The 18139-nt window shown below is 41.8% G+C and overlaps 1 protein-coding gene and 1 pseudogene across 1 annotated transcript in view; both read left to right on the forward strand.

Annotated features, from left to right (window-relative positions):
• Window positions 1–18139, forward strand: part of GNA14 (G protein subunit alpha 14) — a 162573-nt gene that overhangs the window by 64238 nt on the left and 80196 nt on the right. The window lies entirely within an intron of this gene.
• Window positions 9396–9544, forward strand: LOC118976086 (uncharacterized; annotated as a pseudogene).

Genomic DNA, 18139 nt, shown 5'->3' on the forward strand with positions numbered 1-18139 from the left:
TCTGGGGTCCGTATCGGTTTGGGATGCAGTTCTCCTACATTTCTCCATCATCAGCCTCCTCGGGCTTAGAATTGAGACAAATCAATGTTTGGCAAGACTTCCAGCCATTATCTGTCTTTTCCTAGGCTTTGAAAATACCCAGAAATTGTCTGGTTTACTGAACGCTCCATTCATTTGTCCTGCAGTTTAAAGGCACACACGTTCCTGTCACCATGGTAACACTCACATCCTAAGGAAACTGATTCAGTACCTGTCTCCTAATGATAATATATAGCATGAGCTCTGAAGAGAACAAGGGATCTTTGTTAGGCTCCACTGCTGAGATGACAGCGTTTCCTAGCTCCATAAATCTCTTCCTTGGTTGGCTTTAGTCCCTGGGTTTACATTTGCTAGGCAAGCAGTGAGAGGTTCGACAATTTAATCCCTTGCCGCTGAGTTACTGCATTTATGTGCACAACCCAAATGCCAGATTGGTCTCACACAGACTCTGAAGTTGCTGGACATTGGCTAGCAGGCACCCCTGTATACTTCCAGAAGCCTAGTAGCCTGTTTTGGGGATCTACTTCTGGATGGAGCTGGAATGAACTAGTTAGGAATCATAAGAGGCCCCATGATCTGATGAGGATGGACTCCAGGAAAAGGCTACTGAAATGCGCCCACTTTGGGTGGGGCCCAACATTTCAGAGTAAATGTACTGGAGATGGGAGTGCTTTAATTAGTATTTCATTTTGAAACATAAAACAAAAATTATAAACAAAGTTATTTCATCCTCCATTAAAAAATTAGGTCATGCTATGAAGAATGGTTGAAGATGTAGGTTGACTCAGACATGAAACGAGTATTGCATACTTTGCTATAAATTGTCCAGTAGAATTAATAGCTCCTGAGTGCTTTCCGGCATACGGGACTTTGGGCCTACACCAGCAGCCCCGGGTGTACGCCCCATTATTCCGATCACTTCCTTTTCACCATCCCATCAAGTTCCAGCCTCCCCTTTTCATGTTACCCTCTGCTTCCTAGACTAAATCCCGTACTCTAGCTCGGTGGCTCCCTTCTATGCCCTCCCCCACCTCACACCTAAGAGTGTTATTAACACTTCCATCTTATAGAATATCCCATCTATATTCACATATCCTCACTGTCTTAAGAACAATTATAAAAAATGAGTTTCCTAACAGAAGCTGCAGAGACTGGGAAATGAAGGCAGATTTGGGAGGGGGGACTGTGAAGGAAGGAATGAAGTGGCACCATGAGGAAAACGGGCAGCTCGGCCCTGGAGCCACGGGGGGCGGTTCTGAGCTGCAGCGAGGCCTTAGGGGAGACATTTAGCTTTCTGAGCTCACTGGCAAAATGAGGGGTTTGGGTAGGATAATTCCTAAGGTCTCTTCTGATTCCCTTTCAAAAATATTATAAATTGTGAATGTAAAAACATGCAAATGATACCGTGCTTTTGTGAAGGAAGTTTTTTTTGTTTGTTTTGTTTTTGCCTCTATATTTTTGATCAGGAATGGTCTAGTCTAGTGATGAAACCTAAAGGTCACTTTCCCTTCTATGGCGCCCTTTTCTCCCATGAAAGAATCATCTAGGCCCTGGCGGGTGTAGCTCAGTGGTTGAGCGCGGGCCTGCGAACCACAGGATCACGGTTCGATTCCCAGTCAGGGCACATGCCTGGGTTGCAGGCCAGTTCCTGGTTCCCGGTTCCTGGCAGGGGACGCACAAGAGGCAACCATACATTGATATTTCTCTCTCTCTCTCTCCTTCCCTTCCCCTTTAAGATAAATAAATAAAATCTTTTTAAAAAAAGAATCATCTATTAAGCACTGTTCCCCTTGTTCCACTGGAGGAGGAACTGTTTAAAACTTAGCATACTTCTTTGTACTATTTATCTGGACCTGCTCTTGTTTTTCCATTATATTTTTTGTTATTTTTTGAAAAGATGGTTTCATCCCCTGCCAAAACATTTCCCCTAACATGGACCATTCATATTCCCTGCTAACCAGTGTCCTGTTCTTAATAAAGTATTGTTTGGGGAGTTGTGGAGCGAGAGTGCTGAGCACAATGTCTGTGGTTGCCCTAGAACATAAAAACACTGGAAGGAACAAGGTGGTCTTCTCTGACTGGGCTGATTTTTTGATTTGCACTGTGTTCTGGTGATTTTCCCAGTGGGCCAGAATTGCTTTTGGGTTTAATAAATCTGGGAGATGGGGTTGGCTCTGCTAATTCATCCTAGTCCCACAAAGTCTGTTGCCTCTTTTCTTTCTATTTCTCTCTCTCTCATCCTTCTCTTCCTCTCTCTCTCCTCCTTTCTTTCTCATTCACTTATTCATTCATTCACTTGTTCAGCATGTTCATGCAATGCCCCTCCTTGCCTTCAGGCACAGGGCAGGCTGCTGTGGAGAGGCATCCCCACCCCATTGGTTTATTTCTACATTGGCACAGCCCACATCGGAATGAAGGGCTGCAAGAGGGTCATTACTTTCAAGAGCCTGCTTGATGACTATAATGCAAAGGAACCCATGGGATGTGTGTGGCGTAATAGTCACTTACAAGGCAGTTTCCAAGCCAGCTTCTGGTTTGGGAAGCCTGGGATTGGTTAGAAGGGGGAGAACTCAGAGCTCACAGTTGTGACTGGCCTGAGCTCGAAGAAGAGGAAGGCTCAGTTCCCTGGGATTTGCTAACACACAAGGGGAGCTGCAGTGTGACGCCTTGGTGGTGGCCTGGAATGACTCTGTTTCATGATGAACTCATTTTCTTAATTTCTAAAACATTTATTCCATTAAGTTGAAAAAAAATAAACAAAAGCCTTCCCCAGATGTGGTGCTCAGAATGACATTGCTTTCATCAATACAGGGTGGGGCAAAAGTAGGTTTACAGTGGTGAGTACATGAAACACAGAACTTATTCTCACATTATTATTTAGTAATTATTGTATTACTTTCTATATTAACAACTGTAAACCCCCTTTTGCCCCACCCTGTATTGTCTGTAAGCTCAGTCATGGCCTCTCCTTTTCTCTCATGAACCCCCCACCCCACCCCATTAGCATCCACCTTCATATATTTACTATGACTTCTTTCAGCCCATTCTCCATGTTTGTCATAGCTATACAACCAGGAAACAACACATTTTGCGTGTGTGTGTAAAAATGGACGTTTAAATAAGTAAGTTGGAAAACTCATTGGCCAAACCTTTCCTTCTTTTCTTTTCTTTTCTTTTCTTTTTCTTTTTCTTTTTCTTTTCTTTTTCTTTTCTTTCTTTCTCTCTTTCTTTCTCTCTCTTTCTTTCTTTCTTTTTATTTATTTTTTATTCAGCGCTGCTTTATGAGACTCGTCTGTGTGCCTGTGCTGCAGATTCAGTGCCTGCCTTTTCATTGCTGTGAAATATTTTTATCCAGCAAACATACGTTTGTTTGGACACTGGGGCAGGTTTCAGTGCCTACGGTTCTTTGTGGTGGCCCGGGTTGCCTTGCGCACATGAAGGGGTGCCACTGTTCCTCCCCCTCTTTTGAAAATCTTCAAGGCTGGAGGGCAGTTGAAAGAGCACACAAAAGTGAACTGCTCTTCATTTACCTAGATTTTCCAATTATTGACTTTCACTGTACATTCTCTTCCTCCCCTTCCCTTCCCCTCCCCCACCCATCTTCCTCCTTTTCTCTGACTGTTCAGAATACCATATCAGAATACTGCTATATCAGAATATCATAGAATCGGTGGCTTATGAACAACCAATTTATTTCTCATTGTTTTGGAGGCTGGGAAGTCTAAAATAAAGGTGCCAGAAAGTGTCTGGTGAGAGCCAGCTTCCTAGTTCTTAGACAGCTGGCTTTTTATTGCGCCCTCACATGGCAGAAGGGGGAATTGAACCCTCTGGAGTCTAAGGACTGCTCAGGACCTAAGCAAAACTGAAAGGCTCCACCTTCTAGTATTGTCACCTCCAGGATTAGGTTTCAGCATATGAAATGGGAGGTGGGGACACAAATATTCAATCTTGGGCATTCTTGCTTGAGATAGACAGACAGACAGATAGATAGATATAATATACACATGTATATACACACCTACATATATATATATATATATATATATATATATATATATATATATATATGTATGTGTGTGTGTGTGTGTGTGTGTTTAGGGTTTTTTTTAAACAATCTTTTAAAATTTTAGAGCTCACTCGTAAATATTCCATCATTGGTCTCCTAATAACAAAGTCATTCCCTTATATAATCACAATACAATGATCACATCTAAGAAAGTTAAATAATTCCATAGTATCATATAATACAAAACTAGATGCATATTTTTGTTCTAAAAATAATTCCAAAGTCTCTCCAAAGTGTTTGTGTTAATCTATTGTTCCCAACAGCAATGCATGAAAGCTTCAACTTTCCTGCACGTTCACCAACATTTTCTTATTATCTGACTTTAATTTTCCCTAGTCAGATGAATTAAAAAGTATCAATTTTAAATTTGCATTAAAAAACAAGTTAGCCACAAAAACATGTAAACCAAGTATAAGATTTTATCTTTAATTTTCAAAGTATAAAAGAGACCCCAACTTCACTTCCAGTACCGGATAGTAAGCTCCACATCTGTGAGCAAGTTAGAGCAGAATGCTTACATTTTTCTGAAGATTTAGGAAGAAAAAATAATACAGCTCAATTCTTCATTTTATAAATGTAGACCTTTCAGGCCAAAAGTCTTGCCAGACAATGTTTTGACACAATTATCTTGGGGATCTGAAATTTTTTTCAGTTAAGTATTAATAGTTAATGTCATTTTAAAATTTATGTGAAAAGGATAACTTAGTATTAGAATAGCCTACAGGATATGAAGTTCTGACACAGAGAATAGGGAGGAAGTAGAACAGACTGTATCCCTATTCTCTGTGACAGTAAAACTCATACTAAAATTTTTTAAAAAATTAAAAAAGCTCTTAGTTTTAATCTGAAAACTGATAGATATGCTCAAAACTGAGTGGGTATAAAATTTTTTACCTATTTATTCATGAGAAAAACATTCTACCCCTACTACCCAGGAATTGCCATTATTAACATTTGGTAATTAATTTCAAGTTAAAAGCGTGTGTGGCTGTGGGTGTGTGTGCATGAAGACATAAGAGCAGCCCAGATCACTTACACCTTAAAGTACACTAACGTTTACTGAGCGTTTACTATGGGCTAAGCACTGCTCTAAGTGTTTACACTAGAATCATCCCCATTTTCCAGAGAAGGCCGTTGAGGTTCAAGGTTAGGCAGTAGGTGAGCAACAGACCTAGAATTTGAGTGCAAAATTGGAGCCCTCTTAACATTTATCCTGGCAAAGTAGGTTTTATGCATGCCGTTCTCATACACTGTACTAGAAACACCATTTCATGTTGATAAGTACTCATCTGCATCAATTTTCTTGGCCATATAATATTTTCATTATATAGAGTTAACATAACAAATTGAGTTCATCTTCCACCCCTGTGAATTTAATTTTTTGATTTGTTTTTGTTATTGTGTGTCACGCTGTGGTCACTGTCTAGTTACATATGTTTTTTTGCCACATGTCCAATGACTTCTTTAGGTTAAATACCCCAGAACTAGAATTTCTGGTTGACACAACATCACATGTTGCATGATGTTGGTCTAAGCCATCATATTATCTTTCCTATTGCTGTGCATAGGGGCTGCAACAATAAATTGGAATGGTTCTCTGTTTTTGTATATTCCCACTATACTGGAATTTGTCCATTTTTCTCTTCTCATGAACAAAATACAGTATTTCATCATTTTAACTTGCATCCTTTCACTAGAGTGAGGCCAAATAATTTTCCAATGCCAACTTGTATTTTCCTTTTGTGAATTGTCTTTTGGTACTTGACATGTTTCTTTATCCTATTGATATCTTTTTCAAATCGATTTGCAATAGCTTTTTAAATAAAGAATATAAATGATTTGTTAGGATAGCTTACTTCCTAGCTAGGTCTTCATTTTTTTTCATGTTTTCATGGTGTATTTTACATCTTGTTTATATTAAAGTAGTCTGAATGTCCCCAATGCGATATTTGACAAATATTCGCCTTTCCTTTCTAGAAGTATATTGATCACTAAGATTTCTTTGCATGTAGATCTTTAACTCATCTGGGATTAACTTTGATATACCGTACAGATCTCTTTTGATCCCATTTGGTTAAAGTCCAGTCCCAATACTACGTACTGAGATGACATTTGTGAAAGTGGCAGGTGTGGTCTTGGGCACACAGCTTCTCCGTAAATAACCCTCGCTGTACTCACTCCCTGTCCATTGCCTTGTCTCAGAGGTACAAAGTTAAAGTTAAGTGACTTGCAAAATATCCAAGAGTTCATCTGGAAGCAGAGAAACAAAGAGCAGGACTAATCATTGAAATCTCACCATTGCATTAGTGGTAAATATTTGTGCTGCCCCTGTGAATGATGTGTGAGAATTATGAGCTTCCATAAAGCCATTTTGGGACTTTGATGAACCTTTTCTCTTGGGACTTGCTTTTCCAGCAGGCCAACGTCATCACCAGGGAAACGGGAGATTTGCTCATTTCTCCATCGCTCAAAGACGCCCCATTTCCTGCACTTTCCTCCACCAATTTCCCACCAAAATAAGCCCCCAAACCAAAAGTGTAAATAAATAATCCCCCAGAATCTGTATATTCTGAGTTTCTCCTATTTCATTTTAGAACTTATTGGAACTACTTGACTGCTCCTATGGAATTTCTTTACATTAAGGCTATATTGCAAATATTGCCACTCTACAGTTACAGCAGCTATTTCCTACCAGATAAACCAAGAAAATGAAAATGATTGTTTTTTAAGAAAAACAAAGAACATGCCACCCTTTTATTATTATTTCTTTTTAATTGAATTTTTCCCATTACTGTTTCTCCACTGATACCCTCTTCTACCTCCACTCATCCCCTATTATTGTTTCTTGTTTTCCCCAAGATGCCATTCAGATCTAGTAAGAGAATAGTCTCTCCTCTCCATATCTAAGTATGTTCTCTCTTGGGGGCAGCTGAAGTGACCAGACTTTAGGAGCAGGGGACCAGAGGAGGCTCCATGAAAGAGGACTTCAGCTTCAGTCTGGAAGGCGCTTCAGTACCTGATGGCCTAGTGATCTGAAGTCACTTGGAAGGGTGGGTGGCTAAGTGTGTGTGCATGTCTATAATGAAACCCCAGTCATGGTCGTCTCTTGACTAGTCTTGTATCTGCCACACATGTACTTCATGGAGGAAAGGGGTGGATGGAGGGTGGGTTTATGTCAGCCAGTGGCTGCCAGACGTCACAATCTGATGAAGAAAGTTAAAGACCCTGTTTGTCTGCAGGGCAGAGTCTGGATTGTAAATATATCAGTAGACAAGTGGAAACTGAATGCCCCAGGAATGCAAGAAGATTCAGAGTTTGAAATGCAAGGAGGACGAGGAAGAAAATGACGGCTAGAGAAGGTGCATCAAACCATCAAAGACCATGAGCCGAGGATTCTTGATTTCAGTTTTGGTTGACTGGCAGGCACATTAAGTTCTACATAAAGTGTAATGAAAATTCTTAGCTAGTCTGCCAAAAAGGTTGAATTTTTTCCCCTAGGTCTGTAATGGAAAAAATTAATCCATCCATGTTGGGATGGAGCAGGAGCAAGTGAAGACTAAGCAGACTGCATGAAAATATTTACTGTTTTCATCAGGAAAATCAGAGCTGGATTTTCATTTCTTTGAAGGATTTAAAAATGGGAATTAGACCCACAGTGTCATAACCAGTAAGGGGAAAATCTCAAATTGGATCTCAAGACCTAACATAACTAAGTTTCCAGTGTATGAGAGTGAATATGAGAGTGACCATTTAAATAAGCACACTGTAGCTCAAAGCCAATCTTATTTCTCCTGTGGATAATCAGACTTTGGGAAAATCCTTCCAAGATCATCTCATTTCCATCTCCCATTAGATTCTGTTTGGACTTCAAAGTGTAGAGAATAGTTGGATGACAGGAGAGCATATGAAGTGTTAATGGCTGCTTTGAAGATATTTTAAATGCATTTTTAAGTAGTATTATCAAATTGATTTCACACTGTAATCCCTAGCTTAAATCCATGTTGTGATCATGCATATGTCTGGCACCTTGATGTGCCCTGTGATAATGGTTATTACAGGGTGGACGTTTAATGTGATCACGTGACATCCCTCCCAATTGTCCTGGGTTCAGAAATACTGGCTCACTCAGAAGAATCCTCACATATTTAGCAAATAACATATACCATTCTTAATGTGCCATCAAAGTTTTCTTCCATTGTTAAAGACTCTGGGTGAAAACAAGTACTCTCTGTTTTAGTCTGTCTTCCTTTCAGCAAATAACTTAAAAGTCAGATTTTCTCTACTGGGTAGATATATACCAAATATACCCAGGCTAGGAAGGCACGTGCTTGGTAAATAAGAAAATTTTGTGATTGAGATTGACCTCTTTAACCCTGAGTGTGTATCAAACCAGGCAAGCCCTTAACAAAGCCAGCACATGGGTGGGAATACAAACAAGCTCCTGGCTGGTGTCTTTTTGCTGCCAGCACCACCTCCTGCACACATGCAAAGGGCTTTTCATGCACTCAGGCCAGCACATCCGAGCTTTGTCCACACCCGCTCATAAGCATCTGTGCCTCGGCTGCTCTTCAGGCCTAGGGACACACACTGATGGGATGTTTGCCCTCAAGAGGATGGATTAGGGAAAGGCCCACATAGACCCTGGAAGTGGGCTTGGGGCCATTTGGGCAGTGAAATTCAGGGTCTCGAGCCTGGAGCATGGTCTTGAAGATGAGGAGGGGACATGCATTACCCCCTTGGCCCTGTGGCCTCACTGCCCCTTTAGTTTGGGAAAGATGGAAGAGGGCCAGAAGGAGTTTGAAGCAACCTTGTCCAACTCTGAGGGTGGCACCATGTCCAGCCCTGGACAGTAGGAATGACTATAGAATGCTGTCTCAGTGGCCCTTCCACTGAGTACCCACTCAGGTGTCTGTCCTGAGCAGGTGGTTGGGCTAGGCAATGTGAGAGGACACAAAATAGGAAACTATGTTTAATTCAGTTGTGGGGAGACAAAAGCTGACCCGAGGATAGTTACAAAATAACTGAGTAGTAAGGGAAAGTGGTTGCGAGGGAATTCGGGGTGAGATGGAGACCAGTGATGGTCCTAGCTGGGGAGGACGTCCAGTTTCGGGGCCTTGGGGCTCCAGGGAGCCTGGAGTTCAGTGCTGGCCCAGTCGAGTTTCCAGGCTTCAGCAGGTACTGTATTGTGTGACTGAACCTGGTATAAGATAGTGGGGACTAGGGATAGAATGTGGGAGGGTTTGTGTGGAATTAGCAAACCAGAAAATTCCAATTAAAAATAAAAGTGTTGCTACTTACCTAGCAGAGGAGATGCCATGATCACAAAGGTGGTTTTCCCAGAGTGCAGCTTGTCCGTTGCACTCCGGAGGCGATTTCAAATGTGGGAGACTTGACTGCATAATTTGTGGAAGTGAGGTACTGTGTTTGTGCTCTCCCCTGAAAAAAATTAAAAAATAAAAATGTTGAACAATATTCTGACCAAATAAAATGGGAATGGGATCCCAGAATCCAAACTTCTGGGATTGCTGCTGATGGAACTAAATCAATGTTGCCACACCGAAGCTGAAACATAATGAGCTCACCCACATTTACTCCCGAAAAAGTAACTTTATTTTTTATAAAACCTTTCTATTTTTTAATTACAGTGAGCAGACCTTATTATATTAGCTTCAGGTGTACAACATAGTGAGGAGACATTTATGTAACTTACAAAGGGATCACCCCAATAAGTATAGTACCCACCTGACGCCATGCAGAGATTTTACAACATTATTGACTGTGGTCTCTATGTAAAGTAACTGTAGTTGAGGAAGTTGCTTCCCATAGACAATGTGAGGGGGAAAGTTCTAAAGAGAAAATTCTTTGGCATCCAAGAAACAGTCCAAACGGTGGTTAAGACAAGCAGAGAGAGTGAAAACCCCTTGCCCCTCATACTGGAGGTTTAAAATGTTCATTGTATTTAGAAAATGTGTAGGAATCCCCTTTTATTTTTCTTATGTCTGTAAAAATCCTACCAAAATTGTTATATCAACTTTCTCTGAGTGTTGACAATGCAGTTCCCTTTCCCAAACAGACACAGTCCTGGGTTGACTAGAGTGCCCTCCAATTTGTGATGAATTTGGCACCTGTGAATGTGAGCTGATTTGGAACAGGGTCTCTGAGGCGGATACCAGCCTGCAGTGTCTGCAGCATCACAAATGAGATGCAAGACAAATTCACACAGATGACCAAGTCCTGTGGAGGAAAAGGGACCTCACAGCTGCCCTCTCAAGGGGGGAATGTCCCAGAGCAGCCTGGCCGCTCTCTCAGGAGGAAAGTGTGCCTACCCTTGCCCAGATAGGCTTTTATTGGATTCAATGATCACAGGAATACAAGTTCATTAACCACTGTCAGGCAGTAAGGATCAAACAATAGATAGCATACAAAGAACTGTGAGGGCTTATTTTGAGTCAGGGTCTGCTAGCTAAAGGGCTATACAACTTTGGGAAACAAAGTCATTTCCTGCTCGGACCCTTATCATTTAATTAAGAACATTCTTAGCAAAGCAGGTTTCACAGGATTTTATAAATTCTTTCTCAGGCCTGATCACCCAGGGAACCTGCCCTTTCCAGTACAGGGCTGCACTGCCCTCTCTCATTGTTTCAGGCTTAAGTCAGGCAGGGGAAGTAAGACAGCCAAGAGATTAGGAGACTTCTTGCAGACAGAATGAGGACTCAGGCTATGTCAAAGCTAAGGGGTGAGAGTCCATCACCCCCTTTTGCTGTAGCCCCCAAGTCCTTCCCTGACACCTCCCCGTGATCATGCCTGTCTTAGGTCATTCCCCCCTTGGGGAATCTTACCCATCATTGGCTAACTGATCAAGCACTGGAGACCAGTTATGGATGAAGTAAAAGGAGCAGAAGTAGCACTCCTACCAGGGAGATAAGCTTTGTCTCCTTAGTGGCTTATGATCTGAAGTTCACTCCCTCAGCCTTAACCATGAGGGGGTTACACCTCCTGAAACCAGGCAGGGCGGTTCCCAACAGGTCTCTGCGGATATAATCAAGTCAAGATGCAGTCCTCTTGGATTAGGGTGGGCCCCGACTCCAGTATGACTGGTGTCCGTGGGAGATCAGTGGAATTTGGACACACACACACTCGGAGGAATGGTGGCCGCGTGAAGACAAAGGCTCGGACTGGAGTTCTGTTGTCACCGATCAGGCTGGGTCCTGGATTGTCTGCAACCACCCTGAAGCAAGGAATAGATTTCCCCCCAGAGCCGCAGGGAGAGAATAACTATATTGTTTTAAGCCACCCAGTTTGTGGTAATTTATTACAGCAGCCTAGGAAACTAACACAGACACTACTTCCTAACATCCCCATTATTGTCAGAAATGCCACCAAGTTCCTGGGCTCAGAAAGGTTACAATTCCTGTCGCTAGTCTTGTCTCTCAAATACATTCAGTCTCCCATAGCACTGTGTTCCGTTCTTCCTCTGCCTTTTCGCGGGGGTCTCCCTACCACTTGTAATAATAATTAATATTTGAATACTGCTCTCTAGGATTAGAGTGATTTTAATTTTTACAACAAATGATAATGGGATTGGTGCTATTCTGTTTACTTAATTGGTGAGGAAACTGAGGTTCAGAGAGTTTAAGTCATTTGTTTAAGGTCACACAGTTAGTTAAAAATTGGGGATTCCAGCAAAAACAGGCCCGATAGTTCCAAGAAGAAAAAAATACTCAACCCCAGATGGAGTGCCTGGCTGTAATGATTTGCCAAACTGCCTCCGTCACTCCAAGGAAAAGGCCCCCAACACATGTCTGTGTCATTGGGGTAAGATGAGAATAAGGCCCGAATCGTTCTCCTTTGCTTCCCAACACCTTCCAGGATTCATCCTTGTTGTGACCACAGCAAAGGCATCCCAATGTTGACAGACTCAAAAGGAGAGAGCTTATTTGCCTCTGTATTTTTGTCTTAAAGGAACGGAATTTCTTTCAGATGTTTAATTACAACCTTAAAAGAGACATTGTATTGACTTTTGGTGGAAAGCTTTTTTTTTTCCATAAGTAGGTCACTGGAGATATAATTAATAAAGATAATAGCTATTTTATATACAGATTTCTTTTAGTTGAAATGACCTCTTCTGAATACATTTTTCTCATGCCAGTAACAAAAGAGCTGGGTGGGTTCCGTTGTTCAGCTGGTTTTATGGCGAGGTCAAAAGCACATCCTCCCAACATAAGAAACATGTTGGCTACTCCCATAATTGTCTGACTGAAAAGATGTTTTTTTTTTTCCTAAGGTGGAGGTGATGGATATTCCCCCATCACCTCCACCTTATGTTTAAGCTGTATGTTTAAGCTGTTTAAACATACAGCTTAAACATGGGCTGTATATTTAAGCAGTAAATTATAGAGTCATAAGGCTGGAGGTGGCTGTAAAGTCTCTTCCAACCCCAGTTCGGCAGTTATACTGAGGGTGGCCATGTACTTTTTAGGCCGAACTAGAACACTTTTGAGAATAAAAAAAGATACTATTAGTAGTTACCTCAAGACAACAGGGCTGGTCCTGGGCAACTGGAAGCTGTGGTCAGACTACTCACTTTAGTTGGCCTTGTAGGGAGGAGGGCAGCCACGAACAGAGAGCACTGCCCACACGCAGAGAGAGAGCCTGATCAGGGGGCTAGAAATTACTATTAGTCATGGAATCATTAGATTGTTTTTTTGAAATTAAACATATGTATTTAAGGAACTCTTTGGAATATTTGTGAGAGACACACTGAACAATTCTTACCCAGATCTTTCGAGCTTAGTCATTCTGGAGCTCATGGGGCTGGGAGACTGAGGGTCAAAGGGATCTTGTCCTGGAGGAAAGGGTGCCAGGCAGCGGCACTTCCCACTGGGGGAAGGTGTATGCCCTACAACTAGTGCCCAACCTAGACACTCAATATATGCTCAGTAACTAATGTTTGGAATGGCTAAGCACAGCTTCCACTGAACTGTGAACTTCTTGATTCATAGTTGTACCGCAGGAAAGAAATGTGTTTCTTTCAGTGGATGAAACCATAATGAAGACCATTTGATGAGAATCAAGGGTTGAGTAGGCACAGGCTTGTTTGTTCATATGGGGGTTGAGAGAACAATGAGAGAGAGAGGATATATCTCATTTACTCTGGGAAAGGCTCCGCTGAATGGCAGTGGTTGGAAAGGCCCCAGCCTGCATGGTGATTAGGTGCGGAGTGCTAAGGAGAGTGGTATCAGGTAATTCTTGCAATACCCAGGCATTTATTGAGCATCTAATCTGTGGCAGGGGTTGCCAAAGGCAGAAAAGAGAGTTCGTGATCTGAGGGAAATCACAGACTAGTGAGAAGGCATATAAATCGATAAGCATCATGACAAAATGTAATAAGAATGGTATGCAGAGATATAGTAGTAACAGGAAGAAAATGATGGGTCTTCTAGCTCAGAATTCAGGGGGATTTGTGGGAAAAAGTGATGCTGGAGCTGTGTGATGAGTTCCCCTGGAAGGCAGCAGGCTCCTGAGGTAGAAAAAGAAAAGCAAAAATTACGTGGCCCGAATTTTAACCTTGCCAGTATCTCTCTGTTACATATTTTGATTATGATGGCGAACTGGAAAAGCATCATATAGCTATTTGTATATGTACTTACATCTGAGTAAAACTCATTTCATACACCGTAAGAATCATGAGAAGGACTTCAGGGGAACAATTCTGTCCCAGGTGGATGGACGACAGGGCATTGCATTTTTGAAGCCCTACAGTTTGGAATCCCATGCTTCAGTTCTTTTTTTTTTTAATTTTTGTTTATTTATTTATCTTTAGAGGGGAAGGAGAGAGGGAGAGAAACATCAATGTATGGTTGCCTTTTGTGCGTTCCCTGCTGGTAGTTAGCCTGCAAGGAACTGGCCTGCAACCCAGGCATGTGCCCTGACTGGGAATTGAACCGCGATCATCTGGTTCACAGGCCTGTGCTCAATCCACTGAGCTACGCCAGCCAGGGCTCCATGCTTCAGTTCTTAACCTAGCCCTACACTTAATTGTACTTTTGTTTAACTACCATTTGCTTTCACTTCAACTTATCTTTGGGGCTGGAGGAGGACGGGTAGCAGAGTAAGTCTGGTACCCTGTAGTTGCTGGTGTTGCAGCAAAACTGTTGTGTTTCAAAACAGCAATTTGCCTACTTGCCTGCACTTATTGTGGCTTAAAGATGATACATTCATTGTCTCTTTTGCTTCTTTCTTTTTTCTGCTTAAGAAATTTTTCTCTCTTTACTAGTCTTTCTCCTCTTTCTTTTCCAACACAGCAAAATCAAACTATTGAACAATCATAGCTAGAACAAGAACAAATCTGATTTTAGACTCATTCTGGTGTTCACTGTTCTAGGGTTATATTATGCCTCAGTTTCTTTCGTGTTGGAGAAGTCAAAGTCTTGCTGGTGCCCTGATGGTAGGATTTCTTGGTGAACATTTCTGTAAGAATGGGTATTCTGTAAAATGGGTATTCATTTTTAGGAGGAGGAGTGAACTGTGGAAGATTCTAAAACTGTTTATGAAAATGCTTACAATTTGTCCTTTTGGAGAGTAAAACGAGTCAGAGTCAGAGAGCAGAAAGTGATTTGTGACCTTCCTTAAAAGTGAAACGAGTTGCACTTCTCATGGACTCACTAATATTTCAGCTGTGAGCCATAGAGCTTATTTGAATAGTTTTCTCCTTATCCTTTGTGTGTCGTGCTCATTTTAAGGCAAAAGTCATTGATTTCCAAGCAATTGATTATTAAGATTCTGTATATTTTGCTACTTTCCCAGACTCATACACATGAGCTATTGACATAAAAAGGGTAAGGTTGTATATCTCTCTATAGAAGGCTCAGTTATAATGTTTGGCAAGTAACAAAGATCTCTAGGTCATGTGACTACATACGAGAGATGCCTCTCAGTCAGTGACACCTGCTTCCTGATACAAAGAAGTTAGTACTCAGCTAAACATTTGTATTGAACTTTTAAAGAACACCACACCACATTTATAGTGAATTACAGAAATTTGATTGTATGGGTAAATGGCTCAAACCAATTTAGAATAAAAATTAGCCTTGTTGTGTTATTGCATTTTTATATTGAATTTATTGGGCTGACAATTCACAAAACCATACAGTTTTCAGGTGTACAACCCAATAAAATATTATCTGCACACCCAATTGTGTGCCTATCACCCCAGTCAGTCTCTTTCCATCCTCAATCTTCTCCTGTTTGCCCACCTTCCCCTCCCTACCCCTCCCTACCCCTCCCTTCCCCTCTGGCCACCACCACCCTGCTATCTGTCTGTGGGCTTGTGTGCTGTGTATATGCATTCTTTGGCAAATCCCTTCACCTTTTTTCATCCAGTCCCCCAACCTCCTCCCCTCTGACCGCTGTCAGTCTGTTCCATGTGTCCACGTTTCTGTTTCTTTTTTGTTCATCAGTTTGAATGAATGAAGTGCATTCATTTTTGGTACTTCCAATTAGAAAAACAATTATTCAAAAATTCTTTTTGATGAAAAATTATTAACATGAACTTTCGGCTTTGCCTGAGATCAGAAATTAACTTTGAACTTGCATATACTTTCTTGATCAAAATGAGGCCCAAAGATGACACAAAGTAAAGGGAAATAGAATTCCTGCTGTTATTGGTTAGTCAATAAATATAATTCTGCAGATTAATGAAATAAGTAGACTATTAAATATAATAGTGTCTTTTGAATTTTGCTCTATTGTTTTATGGCTAGTGTTTTTTAAATCTCATATTGCCTGTTGAGCCTCATCACTTAATTTCTTTCGGCTTTGTCTTCTTGTTTCAAAAGCTTTGTATTCACCCCTTTTATTGAGACAACAGCCACAAGCCCTGTTTCCAATTGTTTTCAGTTCTGTATTGCCTAGGATATTGCTACTTCTCCTTTTATGGTGAAAAATGGTGCCTCTAATTGCAAACACAGGAGCTGGGGAAGGAGATGTAGTTGTGATGTGACATGGGGGGCTGGGCAGAAGCAGGCTGACTTAAGTAAATCTTTATGGCACTTTAAATACAGTTTTCCTCTGGAAACTGAAAAAACAGAGCTCGCGTGGGGATATTTTATTCATGCAGAAATGAAATTAGAACGTGGTAAAAAAATCCATCAGCTAAACTGAACATGAGGTAAAAACTTGAGCATTCAGTTCCAAGTGGGTTGTATTAGCAGAGGTTCCCCTTGGAAGAGCCCTGGAGAAGTGATTCCCAACCAGTCCATGAACTGGGTGCATCAGAACTCCTGGAGTGTGGTTAAAAAGTGCATATTCCCAGGCTCCTTCAAGTGCCAGGCAGATTTGAAATGAGGAGGAGCCAAAATTTGCATTTTTCTTGAGTATTCTCCTCTCCACTGGATTGCACTCAGGTAGGTATCTTAGTCCGTCAGGCTGCGATAACGAAATACCACAGACTGGTATTCATAAGTACCACACTTTAATGGCATCTGATCTCCAACTTCCATCCTCCAGGCTGTGGGTAATACATTTCTGTTGTTTATTTTGTTTCTCGCAGTCTGGAGGCTGGAGTTTGTAGGTCAAGTGCTGTTGGGTTCTGATGAGTGTTTTCTTCCAGACTGGAGACTTCTCCTTGTCTCCTCGAGTGGTGGAAGGGATGGGGGAGCTCTCTGGGTTCTCTTTTATAAGGGTACTAATTCCATTCATCTGGGGTCCACTCTTACAACCTAATTACTTCCCAAAGGCTCTTAGTACCATCTCCTTGGGTATTAGATTTTCAATTCATGAGGCTGATTTTCAGGGAGGAGGGACACAGACACTTGGACCAAAGCAGCAGTGAATGGCTTGGAACTTTCCCCAGCACTAGCCAGACTGCCGCTCTCACAGGTGCAGAAACTCCCACTGAGTGGGGTGCCTGCGGCCCAGAGTCAGCTGCAAGGTAGAGGAGGCCAAGCAGAATGCCCCAAAGACTCATCACTCTCAGCCCTCCATGCTGCTGAGAACACTTCTGCTTAAAGATTCCAAAAGTAATTTTCTTAACTCATCTATCTCCACTAGCAGGAAACCGTGATACGGAACCTGAAGCTGCCTCCTTGTGTGGCTGGCACTGGGTCTTAAGTGTCCTCATCAGAAAGGGCAAGTGGCAGGGTGCCTGCTTCTCTGTGAAGTAGCTTTGTACATTCAGATTTACCCAATGAGTTCTGAGCCTTCCCTTACCTAGGAAAACCCATTTCCTATTGCTTTCCAACACAGTGATCATCCCGGTTGCCACAGTCAACAAATACCCATTCGTGAACATTTACTCTATTTTGAGGACTATAAGGCACACTGGACCATAAACTGCACCTAAGTTTTAAAGGAGGAAAATAGGGGAAAAATACAAAGCAAAAAACGTGCTAAAATATTTAATAAACTACGACCCTGCTCCACTGCTGCCCCCATCCCCCAGCAAGCGAGCTACGCTACATTTTGACTATAAGATGCACCCTAATTTCCCTCCCAAATTTGGGGGGGAGCATCTCGTAGTCCAAAAAATGGTATTAGGGTCCTACAATGTACTCTGTTTTAGGCTCCAAAGATTCCCAGGAACAAAAGAAACAAGGCCCCGTCCCACAGAGCCAACCGGTGGGTCACCTCAGTATGTCCAGACCCTCTTCGAAGCCCATTGGTCTCACCATGCGGATAATGTCCAGAATTGTGTTCTCATTTTTGTTCTGATTTACACTTTGTTTGGTATATGTTTGTAAAACTAAGCCAAAGCACAATGACTTCTCACAGATGGTTTTAGAAAACATCACCGACTACCACAGAGGGCTTTGCCCGTCTCAGAGCCTTATCAGTCCCTGGCCTTGGCTCTCAGCGAGGCCGGCTCCACTCAAGAGCAGAGAGAAACTGTAGAACAATTGGCTTTCTCTTTAGATATCCTCGGCCCATCACTTAAAAAGGATTAATTTTGCTTTGGCTTCTGTTCCCTCAAAACTCCTAAAAAGCAACTTTCTTTTTCTTCAGGAGCCTTTCTGTTTATTTAAAATTAAGCTGAAA

This window comes from Sturnira hondurensis, unplaced genomic scaffold (genome assembly GCF_014824575.4).
Source record: "Sturnira hondurensis isolate 20B ecotype Veracruz unplaced genomic scaffold, ASM1482457v3 Scaffold0020642, whole genome shotgun sequence".
NCBI lineage: Eukaryota > Metazoa > Chordata > Mammalia > Chiroptera > Phyllostomidae > Sturnira > Sturnira hondurensis.